Raw genomic sequence first — 23,775 nt, 5'->3', positions numbered from 1 at the left:
CATTCAAAGCAAAATTTTTGCAAAAAAATTCTATTTTTGCCTCTTTGAGCTGTAATTTGCCCCCTTTAAAATGCTTCAAAACTCACCAAACTTGGCACACACATCAGGACTGGCAGAAATTGCGATCTAGTGAAAAAACAAACCTTAAAACTCAAAATTGCGCTCTATTGCAATTTTTGAATAAAACACAGAAAAAAATGCTCCTAGGAAGAGGAAACAAATCAAACTGCTTGTAACTTCTGGTAGGAATGTCGGACAGACATGAAACAAAAACCTCAATGTAGGTCTCACTTAGACCTACATTTTGATGATTGGCATCTTTCAGTTGAAATCAACAGGCAATTACCCCTTCAAAATAAAAGTTTTGTAAAAATCCGTCACCTTTTTCCAGACAAAACTGCTTGTAACTTCTGTTAGGAATGTCGTAGGGACATGAAACAAAGACCTCTATGTTGGTCTGACTAAGACCAGGGCTTCAGTCGCGGGGGCAGCAGCCAAAGCGGATCAGCCAAAGGCGGACCCGACCAACGCTGCTTGCAGCTTTAATTATTATTATTATTATTATTCCGCACGTATGCGCTGTGATTTGACCCCCTTAATATGCTGCAAAACTCACCAAATTTGACACACACATCGGTCCGGCAAACATTCCCAACTTATTAAACGACCAAATCCCAAAAATCAAATATGCTCTCTAGCGCCCCCTAGGAAAAAAAAAAACAACAGACTGCTTGTAACTTCCGTTAGCAATGTCGTAGAGACATGAGACATGAAACCTCTATGTAGGGCTGACTTAGACCAACATTTCCAATTATAAACTTCTATAGCAAAAATCAACAGGAAGTTGGCAAAAACCCCTTCAAAACAACATTTTTGCAAAAACTGCAATTTTTGCCTCTTTGAGCTGTAATTTGACCCCCCTTAAAATGCTTCTAAGTGCAAGTTATAGCTCTACTATGCAAAGCGAAAGCCATTTATCAACAACATCCAGAAACGCTGATCTATAATTTGGCCCCCTTAACATGCTGCAAAACTCACCAAATTTGACACACACATCGGTACGGCAAACATTCCCAATTTATTAAACAACCAAATCCCAAAAATCAAAATTGCTCTCTAGCGCCCCCTAGGAAAAAAAAAAACAGACTGCTTGTAACTTCCGTTAGCAATGTCGTAGAGACATGAGACATGAAACCTCTATGTAGGGCTGACTTAGACCTACATTTCCAATTAGAAACATCTATAGCAAAAATCAACAGGAAGTTGGCAAAAACCCCTTCAAAACAAAATGTTTGCACAAACTGCAATTTTTGCCTCTTTGAGCTGTAATTTGACCCCCCTTAAAATGCTTCTAAGTGCAAGTTATAGCTCTACTATGCAAAGTGAAAGCCATTTATCAACAACATCCATAAACGCTGATCTATAATTTGGCCCCCTTAACATGCTGCAAAACTCACCAAATTTGACACACACATCGGTCCGGCAAACATTCCCAACTTATTAAACAACCAAATCCCAAAAATCAAAATTGCTCTCTAGCGCCCCCTAGGAAAAAAAAAACCCAGACTGCTTGTAACTTCCGTTAGCAATGTCGTAGAGACATGAGACATGAAACCTCAATGTATGTCTGACTTAGACCTACATTTCCAATTAGAAACTTCTATAGCAAAAATTAACAGGAAGTTGGCAAAAACCCTTCAAAACAAAATTTTTGCAAAAACTGCAATTTTTGCCTCTTTGAGCTGTAATATGACCCCCCTTAAAATGCTTCTAAGTGCAAGTTATAGCTCTACTATGCAAAGCGAAAGCCATTTATCAACAACATCCAGAAACGCTGATCTATAATTTGGCCCCCTTAACATGCTGCAAAACTCACCAAATTTGACACACACATCGGTCCGGCAAACATTCCCAACTTATTAAACAACCAAATCCCAAAAATCAAAATGGCTCTCTAGCGCCCCCTAGGGAAAAAAAAAACCAGACTGCTTGTAACTTCCGTTAGCAATGTCGTAGAGACATGAGACATGAAACCTCTATGTAGGGCTGACTTAGACCTACATTTCCAATTAGAAACTTCTATGGCAAAAATCAACAGGAAGTTGGCAAAAAACCCTTCAAAACTAAATTTTCGCAAAAACTGCAATTTTTGCCTCTTTGAGCTGTAATTTGACCCCCTTAAAATGCTTCAAAACTCACCAAACTTGGCACACACATCAGGACTGGCAACAATTACGACCTAATGAAGAAACCAAACCCGTATATTAAAAAATGCGCTCTAGCGCATTTTTTGATTAAAACACAGAAAAAACTGCTCCTAGGAAGAGAAAACAGACAAAACTGCTTGTAACTTCCGGTAAGAATGTCGGAAAGACATGAAATGAAAACCTCTATGTAGGTCTTACTTAGACCTACATTTTAATAAATGACATCCTTCAGGAAAACTCAACAGGAAGTTAAAAAATACCCTTTCAAAATAAAAGTTTTGTTAACGCCCGTCACCTTTTTTCAAACGTTATCTCCTCTGAGCTCGTTTGTCGTTTCGGCTTCAAACTCGCACAAGAGAGAGATTGAGCCTTTTTGATAAAATGTATTCACAGAGTTTTGATTACTTCTCCGGTTTTGATTTTACGCGCCTTTAATGAATGAACCCTTGCGCAACGTTTCCTAAAAAATGTCATTTTTGCCTCTTTGAGCTGTAATTTGACCCCCCTTAAAATGCTTCAAACTGCAAGTTATACCTCTACTATGCAAAGCGAAAGCCATTTATCAACAACATCCAGAAACGCTGATCTATAATTTGGCCCCCTTAACATGCTTCAAAACTCACCAAATTTTACACACACATCAGGACTTGCGAAAATTACCATCTAATAAAACACCAAACCCCTAAAGTCAAAATTGCGCTCAAGCGCCCCCTAGGAAAAAACACAGACAAAACTGCTTGTAACTTCTGTTAGGAATGTCAAGACCAGGGCTTGAGGTGCGGGGGCAGCAGCCAAAGCAGAGCAGCCAAAGGCGGACCCGACCAACGCTGCTTGCAGCTCTAATTATTATTATTATTCCGCACCTATGCGCTGTAATTTGAACCCCTTTAATATGCTGCAAAACTCACCAAATTTGACACACACATCGGTCCGGCAAAGCTTCCCAACTTATTAAACAACCAAATCCCAAAAATCAAATATGCTCTCTAGCGCCCCCTAGAAAAAAAAAAAAAAAAAAGACTGCTTGTAACTTCCGTCAGCAATGTCGTAGAGACATGAAACAAAAACCTCTATGTAGGGCTGACTTAGACCTAGATTTCATAATTTTACCTTCTAGGGCAAAAATCAACAAAAATTTTGCAAAAATTCCTTCAAAGCAAAATTTTAAGGGGGTCAAATGACAGCGCAAAGAGAGAAAAATTGCATATTTTTAGGCAAATTTTGCTTTGAATGGATTTTTGCAAAATTTTTGTTTACTTATATTGGTTAGTGCGGGGCCTTGCCCTCCAGGGGGTTCTTCAAACCACCAAGCACCGACATGGGAGCCTGTTTCAGGGTTTTAATTGGGGCTGCGGATCTTTGGGTGTCCCACGATTCAATTCAATATCGATTCTTGGGGTCGCGATTCGATTATGTATCGATTTTTTTCGATTCAACGTGATTCTCGATTCAAAAACAATATTTTTCCGACTCAAAACGATTTCTGTATTCATTCAATACATAGATTTCAGCAGGTTCTACCCCAGTCTGCTGACATGCTAGCAGAGTAGTAGATTTAAAAAAAAAAAAAAGCTTTTATAATTGTAAAGGACAATGTTTTATCAACTGATTGCTGTACTGATAGGTACAGCATTTCATGATGACAGTTTTTTTATCATCTAAAAATAACCTTTTTGTGTTATGGAAGAGCCCTTTTCCACCAGGCATTGTTTCTTGCAGCAATTTAGAACCGCACCGAGCTCAGGTGCGTACATGCGTATTTAAATGTGTGCCGGGGCATTAAACAAATGTTTTGGAATATATGCAGATGTAACCTTTCCATCGGATAAGTTTGGATGGAAATGTGAGGTCAGACCTCTTGTGTCTAACTCAAAATGAGGGTCAGATCAGCCCTAAAGACCACTGTCACTTTTCATTCATCACCACTTAGAAGGCCTTTATCGTCCTTCTATTTGACTTTGACTTCTTTATTAAGGTTCTTACCTTACAAACCCATATTGTATAAACCCTATACATCTAAATATCGAAGTATAACATTTCGATGTGCTGTGTCATAAACTGTATTGTCACTAATGTAAACCAGATAACATTAAGAAACACGACTCTTACAGACGCTAACACTTTGTGACAGTGCCTTGGAGAGCTACGGTTTTAAAGGTCTTTATTTTGGTGCTTATGTAAAGTGTAATTATGTGGTTAGGCAGTCACAATTTTGGAACTAAGGCGTCAGGCTGGAGGTTTTCAACTTGTGTCATATTTTGTTCACCCCAATTTAGGAGTGTGCAATGAATCGCGAAAACGAGTATCAAAACCGACATTTAGAGCTTCTAACCCAGTGGTTCTCAAACGTACAACCTCAGAGAAAACATGGCTCTCCAATTACCACCATAACGACCAACCAATAAACAGCAGCTTGCCTAAGTATTCAGAAAAAAAACCAAGTAGATTTACTATTTTGACCACTGTAACATTACACACCGTGTGTTTGAATATAGGAAAATAAAACACTACTTCAATCGACTGAAGACTGCATACTACTACCACAGTTTGAGAATTAATGTTCTAAACCAGGGGCCGGCAACCAAAAATGTTGAAAGAGCCATATTGAACCAAAAATACAAAAACAAATATGTCTGGAGCCCCCGAAAAATAAAAGCCATATTACATACAGGTAGTGTGTCATGAGATATAAATTGAATTAAGAGGACTTAAAGGGAACCAAATGAGCTCAAATATAGCAACAAATGAGTCATAATGATGCAATATGTACATATAGTTAGCCTAAATAGCATATTAGCATCGATTAGCTTGCAGTCATGCCGTGACCAAATATGTCTGATTAGCACTCCGCACAAGTCAATGACAAAACTCACCTTTGTGCATTCGTGCACAGCGTTAAAAGTTTGGTGGACAAAATGAGACAGAAAATGAAGAAGAAGTCGGGGAAAATTATACATGTAAACAAACTATGGTGAGTTCAAGGACCTCCGAAATTAGTAGGTCAAAACGTCGCTTGACAAATACTGGAATCGGTGAAGAATGTTTATTAAAAACAGAGTGCTTTATAACAATGTTTTTCAACCACTGTGCCAACTTCACCTAATTGGTGCAAAACAATATTTTTCTTGCAAATGAATAATTATAATCTGCAAATAGCCCTGCGATGGGGTGGCGACTTGTCCAGGGTGTACCCCGCCTCCTGCCCGATTGTAGCTGAGATAGGCGCCAGCGCCCCCCGCCACCCCAAAAGGGAATAAGCGGTAGAAAATGGATGTATGGATAATCAGCAAATACTGTGCCGTTCCTTAGTGTCCGTGCTGTGTACAACTTACTACAAAATACTACACGGTCTAGCTCCATCCTATCTTGCCGATTGTATTGTACCATATGTCCCGGCAAGAAATCTGCCTTCAAAGGACTCCGGCTTATTAGTGATTCCTAAAGCCCAAAGCTATAGAGCGTTTTCATTTGGGGCTCCAGTACTCTGGAATGCCCTCCCGGTAACAGTTCGAGATGCCACCTCAGTAGAAGCATTTAAGTCTCACCTTAAAACTCATTTGTATACTCTAGCCTTTAAATAAACCTCCTTTTTAGACCAGTTGATCTGCCGTTTCTTTTCTTTTCCTTCTATGTCCCACTCTCCCTTGTGGAGGGGGTCCGGTCCGATCCGGTGGCAATGTACTGCTTGCCTGTGTATCGGCTGGGGACATCTCTGCGCTGCTGATCCGCCTCCGCTTGGGATGGTTTCCTGCTGGCTCCGCTGTGAACGGGACTCTCGCTGCTGTGTTGGATCCGCTTTGGACTGGACTCTCGCGACTGTGTTGGATCCATTATGGATTGAACTTTCACAGTATCATGTTAGACCCGCTCCACATCCATTGCTTTCCTCCTCTCCAAGGTTCTCATAGTCATCATTGTCACCGACGTCCCACTGGGTGTGAGTTTTCCTTGCCCTTATGTGGGCCTACCGAGGATGTCGTAGTGGTTTGTGCAGCCCTTTGAGACACTAGTGATTTAGGGCTATATAAGTAAACATTGATTGATTGATTGAACTTGGCTGTAGAACTGTGATCCCAATATGCAGACCACAGAGTGCAGGTAAAAAAAGGTATGTAACGTTTAAGCCAAAAATGAACAAAAGGAAAAAGCAAATAAAGCATAGGGATGGCTATGTAAAATGACAGTAAAACTAAACTGGTTAAAAAGTAAACAGAAGCAGAATGCTGGACGACAGCAAAAACTTGCAGCGTGTGGAGCAGAGACGGACGGCGTCCACAAAGTACAGCCGTGCATGACATGGCAATCAACAATGTCCACACAAAGAAGAATAGTAACGACTTCAATAGACTTGCTTGCTAACGCAAAGGGAATAGCGCTCAAAGGAAGACATAAAACTGCTACAGGAAAACAACAAATTACCAGCACAAGACAAGAACTAAAGCACTACACACATGAAAACACCAACAAACTCAAAATAATGCACGAGGAGGACCTGGTGGAGTTTAATTTTTTTAATGTTTTCTCTGCTGGTGGTGTGCCTCCGGATTTTTAAATGGAAAAAAATTTACCTTGTCTCAAAAAAGGTTGAAAATCACTGCTTTATGACAATTAGGGAGGTTTTTGTCATGTTTGTCCTCCTACAGAAACCAAGTTAAAACAAAAAATATATATTTTTTATATTTCCCTTCATTTTTTTCCATTTTTCATCCATCCATTTTCTACCGCTTATTCCCTTTCGGGGTCGCGGGGGGCGCTGGCGCCTATCTCAGCTACAATCGGGCGGAAGGCGGGGTACACCCTGGACAAGTCGCCACCTCATCGCAGGGCCAACACAGATAGACAGACAACATTCACACACTAGGGACCATTTAGTGTTGCCAATCAACCTATCCCCAGGTGCATGTCTTTGGAAGTGGGAGGAAGCCGGAGTACCCGGAGGGAACCCACGCATTCACGGGGAGAACATGCAAACTCCACACAGAAAGATCCCGAGCCTGGTTTTGAACCCAGGACTGCAGGACCTTCGTATTGTGAGGCAGACGCACTAACCCCTCTGCCACCGTGAAGCCTCCATTTTTCATACATTTTTGAAAAAGCTCCAGAGAGCCACTAGGGCGGCGTAAAAGAGCCGCGGGTTGCCGACCCCCGTTCCTACCTTTAGACATCATCTTGTCAAAAGAAAAATAAAGGATGGAAAGAAAGAAAGCTCTGCTTTTGCTTTTATTTTTAAGAAATAATTTTAAGGCTCTACTGACCACTTTGTCATGGTTGTTTGGTGACGAACCCCAAGATGCAGAGATGGAGGCAGGCATGGAGTGAGAAAACATGATTTAATAAAAGATACTAAGACAAAATCAAACAAAAGGGTACTAACACAAATCGCGCATGAGGCGGATAACAAACTAAGGGTCTTTAGCATAGAAGCTAGCTACCAGCTAGCGTGGAAGCTAGCTGGTAGCAAACAGGAAAACAGAAGTCGTTACTTGTAAAGTGAAAACAAAACAGAAGCAGGGAACAAAAGACAGTAAGTTACAAACAAACAAATGTAGCTTACCGCTATGCTGCAATAAAACGACACGATAGCAACGACAGGAGCGACATGTGGCAACGACAATGATCCAGCCGTGACTGGAAGACAAAGTGGGTACAAATAGGAGCGGGCTGATTGACAACGGGTGTGGCCAGGTGCCAATCAGCCGCAGATGAGGTGACAACAGCACACAGGGAGACAAACAGGAAGCTGAACCAAAATAAGAGCACTTGACAGGAACTAAAGACAGGAGATACTAAACACAGAGGAAACAAAGACAAATGCAGAAGAAAAAACTAAAACATAGACAAACTGTCAGGGGAAAGCCTGACACAGTTATTGTAATCACAGCTATTTTACTGACATCTTCAAACCGCTCTTGGTCCGGTAGGATGTGGTGAAAAAAGAGAATTGGAACCACCGTTAGCATCTCGGTTGACGACCCCATCGCGATTCAAAGTGGTTGCCCAGCAACTCAAAGTCATACAGAGATCAAGCTGCGGGAGTTTGGGACAGTTCCAAAGTGTTTTTGACCACACAAAGTGAAATCAGTTCACCTCCGATTGAGCCCTGATCAGCGCTAGTTACGGAATTGTTGAAAGGTGCAAGTTAAAAGTGCTGCAAGTTGCCAGAAAGGCCACCGTCATCAGCAGACTGTTCAAGAAACCCAGGCTACGTATCCAATCTCAAAGCCTGAAACCATTGATCTTATCAAATGAGTTTCTGCAAACAGGACAGGACTGGAACATGTTGGTCATACAAGAAATACAAAACCTGAAATAGATGTGGCGAGTTTAATCAATCAATCAATGTTTATTTATATAGCCCCAAATCACAAATGTCTCAAAGGACTGCACAAATCATTACGACTACAACATCCTCGGAAGAACCCACAAAAGGGCAAGGAAAACTCACACCCAGTGGGCAGGGAGAATTCACATCCAGTGGGACGCCAGTGACAATGCTGACTATGAGAAACCTTGGAGAGGACCTCAGATGTGGACAACCCCCCCCCCCTCTAGGGGACCGAAAGCAATGGATGTCGAGCGGGTCTACCATGATACTGTGAAAGTTCAATCCATAGTGGCTCCAACACAGCCGCGAGAGTTCAGTTCAAAGCGGATCCAAGACAGCAGCGAGAGTCCCGTCCACAGGAAACCATCTCAAGCGGAGGCGGATCAGCAGCGTAGAGATGTCCCCAACCGATACAGGCGAGCGGTCCATCCTGGGTCCCGACGAGCGGTCCATCCTGGGTCTCGACTCTGGACAGCCAGTACTTCATCCATGGTCATCGGACCGGACCCCCTCCACAAGGGAGGGGGGGACATAGGAGAAAGAAAAGAAGCGGCAGATCAACTGGTCTAAAAAGGAGGTCTATTTAAAGGCTAGAGTATACAAATGAGTTTTAAGGTGAGACTTAAATGCTTCTACTGAGGTAGCATCTCGAACTGTTACCGGGAGGGCATTCCAGAGTACTGGAGCCCGAACGGAAAACGCTCTATAGCCCGCAGACTTTTTTTGGGCTCTAGGAATCACTAATAAGCCGAAGTTCTTTGAAGGCAGATTTCTTGCCGGGACATATGGTACAATACAATCGGCAAGATAGGATGGAGCTAGACCGTGTAGTATTTTATACGTAAGTAGTAAAACCTTAAAGTCACATCTTAAGTGCACAGGAAGCCAGTGCAGGTGAGCCAGTACAGGTATATATGTATGTATATATGTATATAAAGGTATATACAGTACAGGTATATATGTATGTATATATGTATATAAAGGTATATACAGTATAGGTATATATGTATGTATATATGTATATAAAGGTATATACAGTATAGGTATATATGTATGTATATATGTATATAAAGGTATATACAGTACAGGTATATATGTATGTATATATGTATATAAAGGTATATACAGTACAGGCGTAATATGATCAAACGTTCTTGTTCTTGTCAAAAGTCTAGCAGCCACATTTTGTACCAACTGTAATCTTTTAATGCTAGACATGGGGAGACCCGAAAATAATATGTTACAGTAATCGAGACGAGACGTAACAAACGTGTTTAAAACATCAGAAAACAGACCAGAAACTAGGTGGCCTACAAGCAAACCTAGAAAGCCTTCAAACCCACAATAAGAGCTTGATCGGGATCTCAAAGATAATGTATTGAAAATCCTAATAGAGAAAACAGAAATGCGACAAGAGATAAAGATACTCCAAGAGGAAAACATAGCAATGCATCAAAAACAGGTTTTGCAACAGGATAACATCACTCTTAAAAATATCACAGATGATATGAATCGGGATAAACAAACGCTGCGTATCATTCCCAGATCTTATCGTGGATAACAGAGGAGGACCAGATAAAACGGATGTCTCATCAGCAGAGCAGCGGTAAAGTGGTAAACTTTCTGCTACCCATTGGACGTAAAAAAAACAACATCACCTCCATGTGGAGCTCACCAACAGGAAATCCAACACTGTTAAAAAAAAAATCCTATTTTTATGGTTAATTTACTCTAAATTTCTACTGTCATTTTTCAATTTTTTAAAATATGTTATAAAGCTGTCGAATTGAAGACATTATCTGTAAATAAACAAACCGCCTGTTTTTTTAAAGGCTTACTGAAATGAGATTGTTTTTATTCAAACAGGGATAGCAGGTCCATTCTATGTGTCATACTTGATCATTTTGCGATATCGCCATATTTTTGCTGAAATGATTTAGTAGAGAACATCGACGATAAAGTTCGTAACTTTTGGTCGCTGATAGAAAAAACCCTGCCTTTACCGGAAGTATGTTCGCGTTACGTCACGCGAACTAGAAAAAAAGAAAAAAAAGAGACCACCAAACCCCGCCCACCTCAACCGACGCACAGAGGGGGGCGGTGATGTGGGGGTGGAGGCGGGGGTGTAGCCCGCAAGAGTAGGGCTGCATTGGATTCTGGGTATTTGTTCTTTTGTGTTTATGTTGTGTTACGGTGAAGATGTTCTCCCGAAATGTGTTTGTCATTCTTGTTTGATGTGGGTTCACAGTGTGGCGCTTATTTGTAACAGTGAAGTGAATTATGTTTATATAGCGCTTTTCTCTAGTGACTCAAAGCGCTTTACATAGTGAAACCCAATATCTAAGTTACATTTTTAAACCAGTGTGGCTGGCACTGGGAGGAGGTGGGTAAAGTGCCTTGCCCAAGGACACAACAGCAGTGACTAGGATGGCAGAAGCGGGGATTGAACCTGCAACCCTCAAGTTGCTGGCACGGCTGCTCTACCAACCGAGCTATACTGCCCAGTATAACAGTGTTAAATGTGTTTGTACGGCCACCCTCAGTGTGACCTGTATGGCTGTTGATCAAGTATGTCTTGCAGTCGCTATCGTATGACCAACGAAACCTTATGCAACATTCGTCTCAGTCGGCACGCTGTTTGTACGGTGAATGAGTGAATGCGATGAACGGTTGTCGAGGACGATGAAGGGAGTGTTGTCACGGCACGCCCTTATTATGCTTGTCCGGGCGAACATCGGGACAATCCTTCGCGAGGGTCACAGGAAGTTTCTCGGTAAAATTGAAAGGATTGGCAAGTATGCTGCTAGGTCGGGATAGCTATTCAGAGGTGAATCAACCTTTTACGTAGTTTCTTCATCCATTGGCCCCCAGGTAAATTGAGTTTGAGACCCCTGATCTTAACAATTCAGAAAAAATCTGTAAAATAGTGGTATTTTTCTGTGGAACTGCCAGCATTGTTGGTTGATCGTAATAATTTAGAAAAACTCTGTAGAATAAAGGTATTTTTATGCAGAACTGTTTCCATCGTCACTTTATTAAAGGTGGTTGATCTTAATAATTTAGTAAAAATCTGTAAAATTACTGAAATCCTCGATTGTTGTTTAGAATTGTTGAAGTAGAGCACACAATTCCCAAACAGGCTGAATGTTTTGAAGTTCGAACAGTTTGAATCAGATGAAAAATGTGGGAATTGTGGAACTTTGTAGAATGTCCCATTCATTTTAAATTGTGAATTTCGGGAAAAGCAGAATTTTTTTTTTGAAAATGGTAAACAACTTGACTGGTCTGATTGAGTTGAATTGGTTGTGTTTACATTTTTCAAATCCGTGGATAAATGTGAAGTAGTATCATGTTGAAATGAGAAATGCCATTACGAAATTCCTGGAATTTCGGGAAAACTGAATTTTTCGAGTTCAAAAAACAACTTTGTTTATTGTCTTGATTAAGAAGAATGATTTGACGTTGAAACGGTTGAAGTGGATTGGAAAAAATGTGGGAGGAGTAGTCGCCAGAAAAAAGGGTGGAAATAGGGCTTTGGAAAACCTGGAATTCTGGAAAATCCTGGATTTTTTTGGGGGACTTGGAGAAAGGGTAGTTGGAATTTCCAGAATGGTGGAATTGTTTGAATTAGTTGAAACATGTGGAAATAGTGGACATTTGAAAAATGGCCAATTCATTTTGAATGGGAAAAATGTCCTGGAAAACCTGGAATTTCTGGGAAATTTGGGATTTTTTGGGGGAATTTTTCAAGGGAAAGCCCGCCATTCCTGAAGAAGCTGAACAGTTTGAAGTTGGAACGGTTGGAAAAATATGGAAGGTGGAGCGCGCCAAAATCTGGAGAATAATTATAATAATAAGTTGAATAAACAGATGAATTTTGGTGTAGAAAACCATATGTGTGGATGCTCTGGAGCATTCACACAATAATAAGAGAGCTGACAGAACTTGACAAATGAATGTTGCTGACGTTCTACAACAAAGAGGGTAATACAAGGCCTTTCAGACATTTTTTTGGACAGGACTAATATTTCTTGAGGAAGTGCTGGACACACAGCCGATACTATGCTGGAGACATTGACTATGACTCTTTTAAATGGGACAAATATACCTGCTTCAGAAAGACTTTTCACCTGCTCTATCTTCTCACGTATAACTTGTTGGGACCTGACTGTAGAATTTGTTTATATATGGGACATATTCCGACGGACGTATTCATCACCGCCTTGGAAAAACATGGACAACAATCGAAACAAATGACTCCTAGGGAAGATAAATATATGTTTGCAGTAACAGACAACGATGATGAAAGAGGACTTCAACTGCAACCTATCTGTAAAAGTTATGCGACTTACAGTGAGTCTTTAGAATACAAAATTCATCCAACACTTTCTTCAACAGTATAATAGAACGTTGTAAATATCATACTGAGGAGGAATTATAGAATATTCATGTTGAAAGAGGTAAAAGAGTGTCAGTGCTCAGAGAGTATGGGGTATCGGACTGTCTTATTGTGGCGGTCCACTCCCTGTACGATCAGTGCCAGAGTTTGGTCCGCATTGCCGGCAGTAAGTTGGACACATTTCCAGTGAGGGTTGGACTCCGCCAAGGCTGTCCTTTGTCACCCATTCTGTTCATAACTTTTATGGACAGAATTTCTAGGCGCAGTCAAGGCGTTGAGGGGTTCCGGTTTGGTGACCGCAGGATTAGGTCTCTGCTTTTTGCAGATGATGTGGTCCTGATGGCTTCATCTGACCGGGATCTTCAGCTCTCACTGGATCGGTTCGTAGCCGAGTGTGAAGCGACCGGAATGAGAATCAGCACCTCCAAGTCCGAGTCCATGGTTCTCGCCCGGAAAAGGGTGGAGTGCCATCTCCGGGTTGGGGAGGAGACCCTGCCCCAAGTGGAGGAGTTCAAGTACCTAGGAGTCTTGTTCACGAGTGAGGGAAGAGTGGATCGTGAGATCAACAGGCGGATCGGTGCGGCGTCTTCAGTAATGCGGACGTTGTACCGATCCGTTGTGGTGAAGAAGGAGCTGAGCCGGAAGGCAAAGCTCTCAATTTACCGGTCGATCTACGTTCCCATCCTCACCTATGGTCATGAGCTTTGGGTCATGACCGAAAGGATAAGATCACGGGTACAAGCGGCCGAAATGAGTTTCCTCCGCTCTCCCTTAGAGATAGGGTGAGAAGCTCTGTCATCCGGGAGGAACTCAAAGTAAAGCCGCTGCTCCTCCACATTGAGAGGATTCAGATGAGGTGGTTCGGGCGTCTGTTCAGGGCACGTCCAAGGAGGCCACGGGGAAAACCCGGGACACGTTGGGAAGATTACGTCTCCCAGTTGGCCTGGGAATGCCTCGGGATCACCCGGGAAGAGCTACACAAAGTGGCTGGGGAGAGGGAAGTCTGGGCTTCCCTGCTTTGGCTGCTGCACCCGCGACCCGACCCCGGATAAGCAGAAGAAGATGGATGGATGGATATTTGAATGACTCTTACCATAATATGTTAGGTTAACATAGCAGGCACCTTCTCAGTTGGTTATTTATGCCTCATATAACCTACACTTATTCAGCCTGTTGTTCACTATTCTTTATTTATTTTAAATTGCCTTTCTAATGTCTATTCTTGGTGTTGGGTTTTATCAAATACATTTCCCAAAAAACTGCAACTTATACTCCAGTGCGACATATATATGTATTTTTTCTTCTTTTTTATGCATTTTCGGCGGGTGCGACTTATACTCCAGAGGGACTTACAGTATAGTCCGAAAAATACGGTAATAAGAACACATTACCGACATCAACAGCTGGAAAAGTACAGATCAAATACCAAAGGAAGAACATGTCAATTGTTTTTTTTATTTTGAATGCTTTACCATTGAAATATGTCATTAAAAAAAATAAAACGGGAAAATATAAGATATATATATAAAAAATGTAATTTATATAATACGAACACATTTCTGTCATGAACAGCTGAAAAAGTGCGGATCAAATACCCAAGGAAGAACATGTCAATTGCTATTTTTTAGAATGTGTAACCATTTAAATACCCATCCATCCATTTCTACCACTTATTCCCTTTGTTACTAATCATCATCATAGTCACTATTTTAGCCATTCTGTTTCTGTCCTCGTCCTTGCAACTTTGAATTTTACCTACCTACCTTACTTTCTGAGACCTTTTACCACAGTTTCATGTACCGACCTTCACGCCTAGCTGTTAGTTTTTTGACCACGCCACGTAAGTTTTCATTTTTTTTGTGCCACAGTTAGTGTCTTTTGTTCTTTTGTATATAGTCATGCCATGGTGCTGTTTTTTGTTTGAGTATAGTTTAGTTTGTTATCCGCCATTGTGCGCGCCCTTGGTTTTTTCCTGTTTTGAATTACAGTGTTTAAATAAATCAAAATGTACTCACACTCTCCTCTGGTTCGTGCCAATCTTCCTTTGCGTGGAAGAAGCAAAACAAATCCAAGTCCTTGTTTGACACCCTCAATACTTACCAGAAGTAAACGTAAACAATGACAATATGAACAAAGTAGCTGAAAGCTTTAATAACTACTTTGTAAATATTGGAGCATATCTCAGCTACAATCGGGCGGAAGGCAGCGTACACCCTGGACAAGTCGCCACCTCATCGCAGCCATTGAAATATGTCATTAAAAAAATCAAAAACATATTGATATATAGAACGCTGTAGTCAAGTGTCGAAATGATTGAAGATTGGATAAAGGCAATTTTCATGAACATCAGTCGCAAAGTAATTTTCTTATGCGGCGACTTAAACATTGACCTCTTAAACCCTAATAGGCAAAAGACAATTGATGACTTTATAGATACAATGGATAGCATTTGTTTTTTGGGGGGGGGAATCAAATGACTCGGTGCCATGCTTTCGATATTTTTACCAATTATTTTATTGATACTACGTACATGTGATCCGCTAATAACCGACATCAGTGATCATTTCATACACCAGTTTTCACAATCTATGACGGAAACTATTAAAAGACAAACATGGATGACATTAACCCTTGTGTAATGTTCATATTGTTGTTACTCAGCCAGCATTTGTGGGTCTGATGGACCCGTTGCATTTTGTGGCTTTTAATGCCTCACAATCAAACACTTTTATGTTAAAATACTGAACAGATGTTTACCTTATCCCAATAAACATATGTTCAGTATTTTAGCATAAAAGGGTCCATCAGACCCACAAACGCTGGCTGAGTAACAACAATATGAACGCTGTACGGAAAATGTATCTGCCAGTTTTTGCATCCCATAAGGATTCTTCTTTTGTGTTTCTGCACCTGCGGTTCCCACACAAGGTTGCAACATTGTTTTTGTCAACACTGTCTGCTCTCATTTTCTCGCACATTTGACCCTCTGATGTTCTGTGTACCTACACTCTGTCCTCCTCCTGTCTAGGCCTGGTGTGTGTGTGTGTGTGTGTGTGTGTGTGTGTGTGTGTGTGTGTGTGTGTGTGTGTGTGTGTGCGTTACATCAATTTCCACACTTCTATTAGCCCCAGGTCCAGTGGACCCGGACATCTTATATGTAATGGAAATGTGTAGGGGGGTGTATAGTGTGTGGTCATTAAATATGTATTCTGATATATGTTCTTCACGGAAAATGAGCCAAAGTCAGTGAGTCTCAGTTTGAAAAATTAATTAATTGTATCATTTTTCTATTAATAACAAATGAAAACGGTTCCCACAGACCCGAACACCGCACAAGGGTGAAGACATTTCAAAGACTTCGCACAGAGTATGATTGATTATAAGAACAATCTGCAAAAGCACAATGTGTCCTGTCAAAATTATGTAGATGAAACATATGGTACATTTTCAAACACATTGATGGATGCTCGAGGACAAGCATTGTTCATGGAAACAACTTAGCACAAAGCAAAATAACAACAATCAACCATGAAGCAAGGGACTGAAACATTATTGTAACAAAGGATTACATTATATAGAAGATTTACAAAACAAAGATCTACAGAGGCAAACAAATATAACAAAACAAACTACTGTAACCAGCATACTACCAACTTGTAGCAAAGAATATCACAGCAATTTATTGGACCGGAAAAAATGATACAAACAACATGGGCATCATACTGTTAATAGCTTCATTAATAATGATGCTAAGAAAGATTAGCCTCTGTCACGTCTATGGATTATGTTTTGTTTTTGCCATGTTTGGTCATGTTATGTTTAGTTTTTTGGACATTCAGTTCTGTTTTTGCACTTCCTGGTTTGTTTTCGTCTCCATGCCAACCCATTAGTTTCCACCTGGTCTCCAAGTCACGCCCTCACACCTGTTACTAATCATCATCATAGTCACTATTTTAGCCATTCTGTTTCTGTCTTCGTCCTGGAAACTTTGAATTTTACCTACCTACCTTACCTTCTGAGACCTTTTACCACAGTTACATGTACCGACCTTCACGCCTAGCTGTTCGTTTTTTGACCACGCCACGTAAGTTTTCGTTTGTTTTGTGCCACAGTTAGTGTCTTTTGTTCTTTTGTATATTGTCATGCCATGGTGCTGTTTTTTTTTGAGTATAGTTTAGTTTGTTATCCGCCATTGTGCGCGCCCTTGGTTTTTTCCTGTTCTGAATTACAGTGTTTAAATAAATCAAAATGTACTCACGCCCTCGTCTGGCTCGTGCCAATCTTCCTTTGCGTGGAAAAAACAAAACAAATCCAAGTCCTTGTTTGACACCCTCAATACTTACCAGAAGCAAACGTAAACAATGACAATATGAACAAAGTAGCTAAAAGGTTTAATAAATACTTTGTAAATATTGGACCAAATCTGGAGAAACAATTATTGATGCATATTGCACATTATTACCAGAAAATAGACTATTTTAAGTGTTAACGGCTTTACATGATTTGGAAATTTACTAAGCACCTTACATTCACAGTACATGGATATTTTTTTATTATTTTTTTTGTTAACATGTCCTGTCCAGTTTTTCAGGTAAATCATATTGTTGATGTAGAAGCCCATATCTGCTGTACAGAATTACTTTACAAACCAGACGTGTGGAATTATTTTCTTGTTGCCATATTTGTATTTGACTTTATTGATTTATTTAATGTTTGCAGCCATACAAGAGCAGGAGGGGGATAGAAAGAAGTAAAAAAAACAAAAAAACCAAGCCAGACGGGACAAGACGGAACAACATCAACAAATACGATATGTGCATTTATGATACGAACAATTATATCATATGAATAGTTACCAAAGTGACACCTTTGTTTACATGCATTACAACTAGAGATGTCCGATAATGGCTTTTTTGCTGATAGCCGATATTGTCCAACTCTTAATTACCGATTCTGATATCAACCGACACCGATATATACAGTCGTGGAATTAACACTTTATTATGCCAATTTTTGTTGTGATGCCCCTCTGGATGCATTAAACAATGGAACAAGGTTTTCCAAAATAAATCAACTCAAGTTATGGAAAAAAAATGCCAATATGGCACTGCCATATTATTTTATTGAAGTCACAATGTGCATGATTTTTTTTTTTGACATAACTCAAATGAGCATCTTGGAATTTGGGTCATGCTCTCCCTGGGTGTATATTGTAGCGTCCCGGAAGATGCAAGACGTTCTGGGTACCGTATTTTCCGCGCTATAAGCCGACCTTAAAAACCAAAAATTTTCTCAAAAGATGACAGTGCGGCTTATAACCCGGTGCGTCTTATATATGTATTAATATAAATATTTATTTTCATAGAGTTTAGGTTTCGCAACTACGGTAAACAGCCGCCATCTTTTTTCCCCGTAGAAGAGGAAGCGCTTCTTCTTCTACGGTAAGCAACCGCCAAGGTAAGCGCCCGCCCACCTGGAAAGAGGAAGTGCTTCTTCTTCTACGGTAAGCACCCGCCCACCTGGAAAGAGGAAGTGCTTCTTCTTCTACGGTAAGCAACCGCCAAGGTAAGCACCCGCCCACCTGGAAAGAGGAAGTGCTTCTTCTTCTACGGTACGCAACCGCCAAGGTAAGCACCCGCCCCCGTAGAAGAAGAAGCGCGCGGCTAATCCGAATTCAAACTCAAGGAAATAAGTCACGCAGAAGAAGACGGAAATAGAGCAGCAGCGAGAGAATTGAACATAAATGAATCAATGGTGCTTAGGTGGAGGAAGCAACAAGATGACCTGCGCCAAGTAAAGAAGACAACACAGAGCTTGAGGGAACAAAGCAAGATGGCAAGAGTTGGAGGACAAACTCGAGCAGCAAGCAGAAGTGTCAGCGACATCACTATTCCAATGAAGTGTCAGTAACATCATTATTCCAATGAAGTGTCAGCACCATCACTATTCCAATGAAGTGTCAGTAACATCATTATTCCAATGAAGTGTCAGCACCATCACTATTCCAATGAAGTGTCAGTAACATCATTATTCCAATGAAGTGTCAGCACCATCACTATTCCAATGAAGTGTCAGTAACATCATTATTCCAATGAAGGCAACAGCGCCAGCAAGCGAACTTCACTTGGATGATTTTAAAAGGTGGAGCTTCTTGGTGTTTCCGCTTCATGAAAAGACGCAATCTCTCCATCCGCACACGGACTACTATTTCACAGCAACTGCCAAAAGACTTTCAAGAAAAGCTGGCTACTTTCCGCGCATATTGTAAAAACAAGATAGCTGAAAAAAAGGAAGGCAGGATTGATGGAACTGCCGGACAGCAACAGCGACACTGACTCTGATGACTTCGACAAGACGCAGCCCGCCATTTTGGATGCCGTATTCGCCCAATTTTTAAATTCAGACACTGACGAAGAAAAATTCGAGGGATTTATGGATGAGGAATAACTTCTGAAGGTGAGCTTTAAATGTTTATTTTGTGTGCTGTGACATTAACGTTCGAGCAAAGTTGAGTTATTGATGTTTGCTATTGCTCTGCAATATTTTGAGTGTTACTATTGTTGTGATTGCACATTCGCACACTGCTTTGTATTATTAAAGTTTGACTGACCTATCGGACGGTTTTTTTGACATTCCCTTTAGCGCAGCGTGGGCGCGGCTTATGACCCGATGCGGCTTATAGGTTTACAAAGTTTTTAAATATGCCATTCATTGAAGGTGCGGCTTATAACACGGGGCGGCTTATAGCGCGGAAAATACGGTATTTGTTCCGTTGTGTTTATGTTGTGTTACGGTGCGGATGTTCTGCAGGAATGTGTTTGTCATTCTTGTTTGGTGTGGGTTCACAGTGTGGCGCATATTTGTAACAGTGTTAAAGTTTTTTATACGGCCACCCTCAGTGTGACCTGTATGCCTGTTGACCAAGAATGCATTGCATTCATTTGTGTGTGTGAAAAGCAGTAGATATTATTTGCCTTTAAGGTTCTTCTCCCTACGTCCGTGTACCACTCCGTACAGCGACATTTTAAAAAGTCATTAATTTTATTTTTTTTAAACCGATGCCCATAATTTCCGATATCACTTTTATCTGCAGATGATATGGGCAGTCCAATATTATCGGACATCTCTAATTACAACGATGGCTGGAAGAACCAATCGATTATTTAGATTTTTAATAAAGCTTAAATTTATATTATGTTGCTTCGATTAATGATTCGAGAGTATAACTAATTAAAATTAATACAACCTGGACCGCATGGAGTACCTGGAACCTTGATTGGGTCAACATAGCCCCCACACAGCCGCTGCAACGGAGTGTACATGAGAGCGGTGGTGTGTGAGTGCCGCAAACTGCATTGCTGTACGTTTGTTTTGTTTCTCTCAATGCACACACGCTTGAAGTGCAATTTCAATGTTGATGATGTGCATTTATTAGACACAAATAATGAAAAGTAAGGCAGGCATAAGAAAAAAAAAGCAACTATTTTTACTAAAATACCCATTAAGGCTATTAAGTCTGATGTATCCAATTGATTGAACAAACTAATTGGTAGATTCCTCAATTACTGAAGTACTGAAGTACGATACATGCATTATTTTTTATTTATTTTAGTCTGATTTACAGGACATCACACCCTCGGATTTTTCATTTTTCAGTGCTGCATGCACCGTATTTTTTGGAGTATAAGTCGCTACGGAGTATAAGTCGCACCTGCCGAAAATGCATAATAAAGAAGGAAAAAAACATATATAAGTCGCACTGGAGTATAAGTCGGGGAAATTTATTTGCGAAAACCCAACACCAGGAATATACATTTGAAAGGCAATTTAAAATAAATAAAGAATAGTGAACAACAGGCTGAATAAGTGTACGTTATATGAGGCATAAATAACCAACTGAGAAGGTGCCTGCTATGTTAACCTAACATATTATGGTAAGAGTCATTCAAATAACTATAGGATAGGATAGGATAGGTCTTTATTGTCATTGCACAAGTACAACGCAACTTTGTTTTCAGCACAAACCCGTTCAAGATTAGACAAACAAACAGTGTACAGGGTTACAGAACAGGAACGTAAAAGATGGGAAAAAGGTCAACGCTGGGGAAGGATGAGTAAAAAAATACAATCTCGAGTGGGCTCCTAAGGGGGCCCAGTCTGGAGTGGGAAAAAACCCTCCATAGCAAAGCACATATACATATTACAACATACATCTCGGGATATCCAAGGTAGTTCAAGGTCATGGTGGTAGACCGCAGCTCTCAGGCACTGACCATCCATTCATCACCCCTATGGGATTTGCGTCGAGGGCGTTGGGTTGGGGGGGATGGGGTGTGTATGTGTGGCGTATATTTTTGTGGATGTGTGTTTGTAAGCCCGTAGTGTGTCTCTGTTTTGTGCAGTCGGCAGTCCAAAGTCAACAACAGGTGTGTGTCCATGAGAGACAAGAAGGGAGTTTGTTGTGTCTTCGCTGCACTGTCCTTCGGGAGAGTCTCGAAGCCCGGGAAGCAATCCAAGTTAGAATGTTTTGTATGCGGGTGAAAATAAAATTTGCTTTTCACTCTAAATTGTTTATGACCGGTCCTCAAACCTACGGGGTGGACAGTCCGATGTAGTCCACAGTTCTTCCCGCATCCTCCAATCATTTGTGGCAGCTTTGGGGTACTTTGAAGACTGCCAGCAACTTCCAATTTGTAGACAAAACAGAGCAACGCTTACTCCAATCAGCAGATGTCCTGTTGTCATAATTCCGAATAGGTGGATATCTTCACGTCGTCGACAGAAAAGGGTCGCCAGGCACGCGGCACTCCTTCTTCTCCCAAGAGTCCGTCGTGTGTCCAGCAACAACCGCTTCGTCACGACAGCAGGTTCCCCCAAACCCAAGATCTTGTCAATTGTGTTGAGGCCAGTTAAATAGTTCCAATGTTTAGATTTGGAGTGCAGTGCAAAAACAGACAAGACAAGACAAAACAAAGAAGCAAGCAGGAGAGATGAGGGAGAGGATGCCACCCGAACGCCTCCCTAGGGAGGTGTTTAGGGCACGTCCAACCGGTAGGGGGCCACGGGGAAGACCCAGGACACGCTGGGAAGACTATGTCTCCCGGCTGGCCTGGGAACGCCTCGGGATCCCCCGGGAAGAGCTAGACGAAGTGGCTGGGGAGAGCGAAATCTTGGCTTCCCTGCTTAAGCTGCTGCCCCCGCGGCCCGACCTCGGATAAGCGGAAGAAGATGGATGGATGGGGCTACTATATACCTATTAATTGTATATACCTAAATTACCTCCATAATTTCTAAGTGTTTAAGGTTAGTAGTTTCGGCTTTGATCATGTTATTTTATTTTTGTGTTCCCCCTGCCAGGGGTTGCAACAGTAAGCCAATTGCATAAATAACTTTGGCTCAGTGTGGTCCTGTGCCATGAAAAGCAGAAGCGTTCAACATTACATTCCATCCATCCATCCTCTTCCGCTTATCCGAGGTCGGGTCGCGGGGGCAGCAGCTTAAGGAGGGAAACCCAGACTTCCCTCTCCCCAGCCACTTCGTCTAGCTCTTCCCGGGGGATCCCGAGGCGTTCCCAGGCCAGCCGGGAGACATAGTCTGCCCAACGTGTCCTGGGTCTTCCCCGTGGCCTCCTACCGGTTGGACTTGCCCTAAACACCTCCCTAGGGAGGCGTTCGGGTGGCATCCTGACCAGATGCCCGAACCACCTCATCTGGCTCCTCTCGATGTGAAGGAGCAGCGGCTTTACTTTGAGTTCCTCCCGGATGGCAGAGCTTCTCACCCTATCTCTAAGGGAGAGACCTGGAAACTCATTTGGGCCGCTTGTACCCGTGATCTTATCCTTTCGGTCATGACCCAAAGCTCATGACCATAGGTGAGGATGGGAACGTAGATCGACCGGTAAATTGAGAGCTTTGCCTTCCGGCTCAGCTCCTTCTTCACCACAACGGATCGATACAACGTCCGCATTACTGAAGACGCCGCACCGATCCGCCTGTCGATCTCACAATCCACTCTTCCCTCACTCGTGAACAAGACTCCTAGGTACTTGAACTCGTTCACTTGGGGCAGGGTCTCCTCCCCAACCCGGAGATGGCATTCCACCCTTTTCCGCGCAAGAACCATGGACTCGGACTTGGAGGTTTTACATTACATTACCAATGATAAATAGGCCAGCTTATCAAATGCAGTCATGTATAAATTAGAAACGGTGTGTCTTACCAAAAAGCGTCGTGTAATGTATGCGCTCATGTCCATGTTCGGTGATGGATGGACCTCTTACATTACTTTGATCTCTGTATCTCCCTTCAAATATCGTCATCATTTTGGTCCCACCCCAGCAAGAAGACAGGTGTTTAATCCACTAACAGGTGATTGAGCTTTGGTTTGGTTTCATCACCACGTGTGCACAACTTTGCAACTGTTCTCTCTTTTATTCACGTTTCTCTTTGATAAAAAAAAAAAAAATGCAGCAACTCAAATTTCTAAACTCCTTTTTGTTTGGCAGGAGAATTAAAACACAACATGTGCGGCACATTTAGTAAGTTTTAGGCGAGGGATGCCAAGTCGGTGCAGCATGGAAGTCAAAACACATTGCAGTCTGCCTTGACTGATAATGTCCTCACTTCAACAAGCTGCTGAATTCCACTTTCATGCAAGACTTGTTTTTGTTGTGTTAGCAGGATAAACGTTAAAACTACACCACCGGTGGCACGTGAACGTGCGGTGATGAGAACGTAACGTTTTGGTGCACACTAAAACAATACTGGTTTTCTCTGGTCAACATGTAAACATGTCCAAAAACGTAAATAGCCCAGCTTGTTGACTACTTATAATTATATTTTGGT

The 23,775-nt window shown here is 41.5% G+C and overlaps 1 protein-coding gene across 11 annotated transcripts in view; it reads left to right on the top strand.

Annotated features, from left to right (window-relative positions):
• tspan9a (tetraspanin 9a) overlaps positions 1 to 23,775 on the top strand; it is an 818,127-nt gene that overhangs the window by 327,485 nt on the left and 466,867 nt on the right. For 2 of the 11 annotated variants that reach the window (XM_061917897.1, XM_061917892.1), the window contains exon 1: positions 18,542 to 19,387. The exons of 8 other annotated variants lie outside the window; for them this stretch is intronic. The gene's annotated coding sequence lies outside the window, so the exon portion shown is untranslated. Of the gene's footprint in view, positions 1 to 18,541; positions 19,388 to 23,245; positions 23,299 to 23,775 lie in introns of those variants that run through there. One more of the 11 variants, XM_061917895.1, reaches the window with a different exon arrangement.

The sequence above is a fragment of the Nerophis ophidion genome, linkage group LG12 (assembly GCF_033978795.1).
Source record: "Nerophis ophidion isolate RoL-2023_Sa linkage group LG12, RoL_Noph_v1.0, whole genome shotgun sequence".
Classification (NCBI taxonomy): Eukaryota; Metazoa; Chordata; class Actinopteri; order Syngnathiformes; family Syngnathidae; genus Nerophis; species Nerophis ophidion.
Note: the sequence above shows the minus strand (reverse complement) of the source record. Positions and strands in the feature narration are given on the sequence as shown.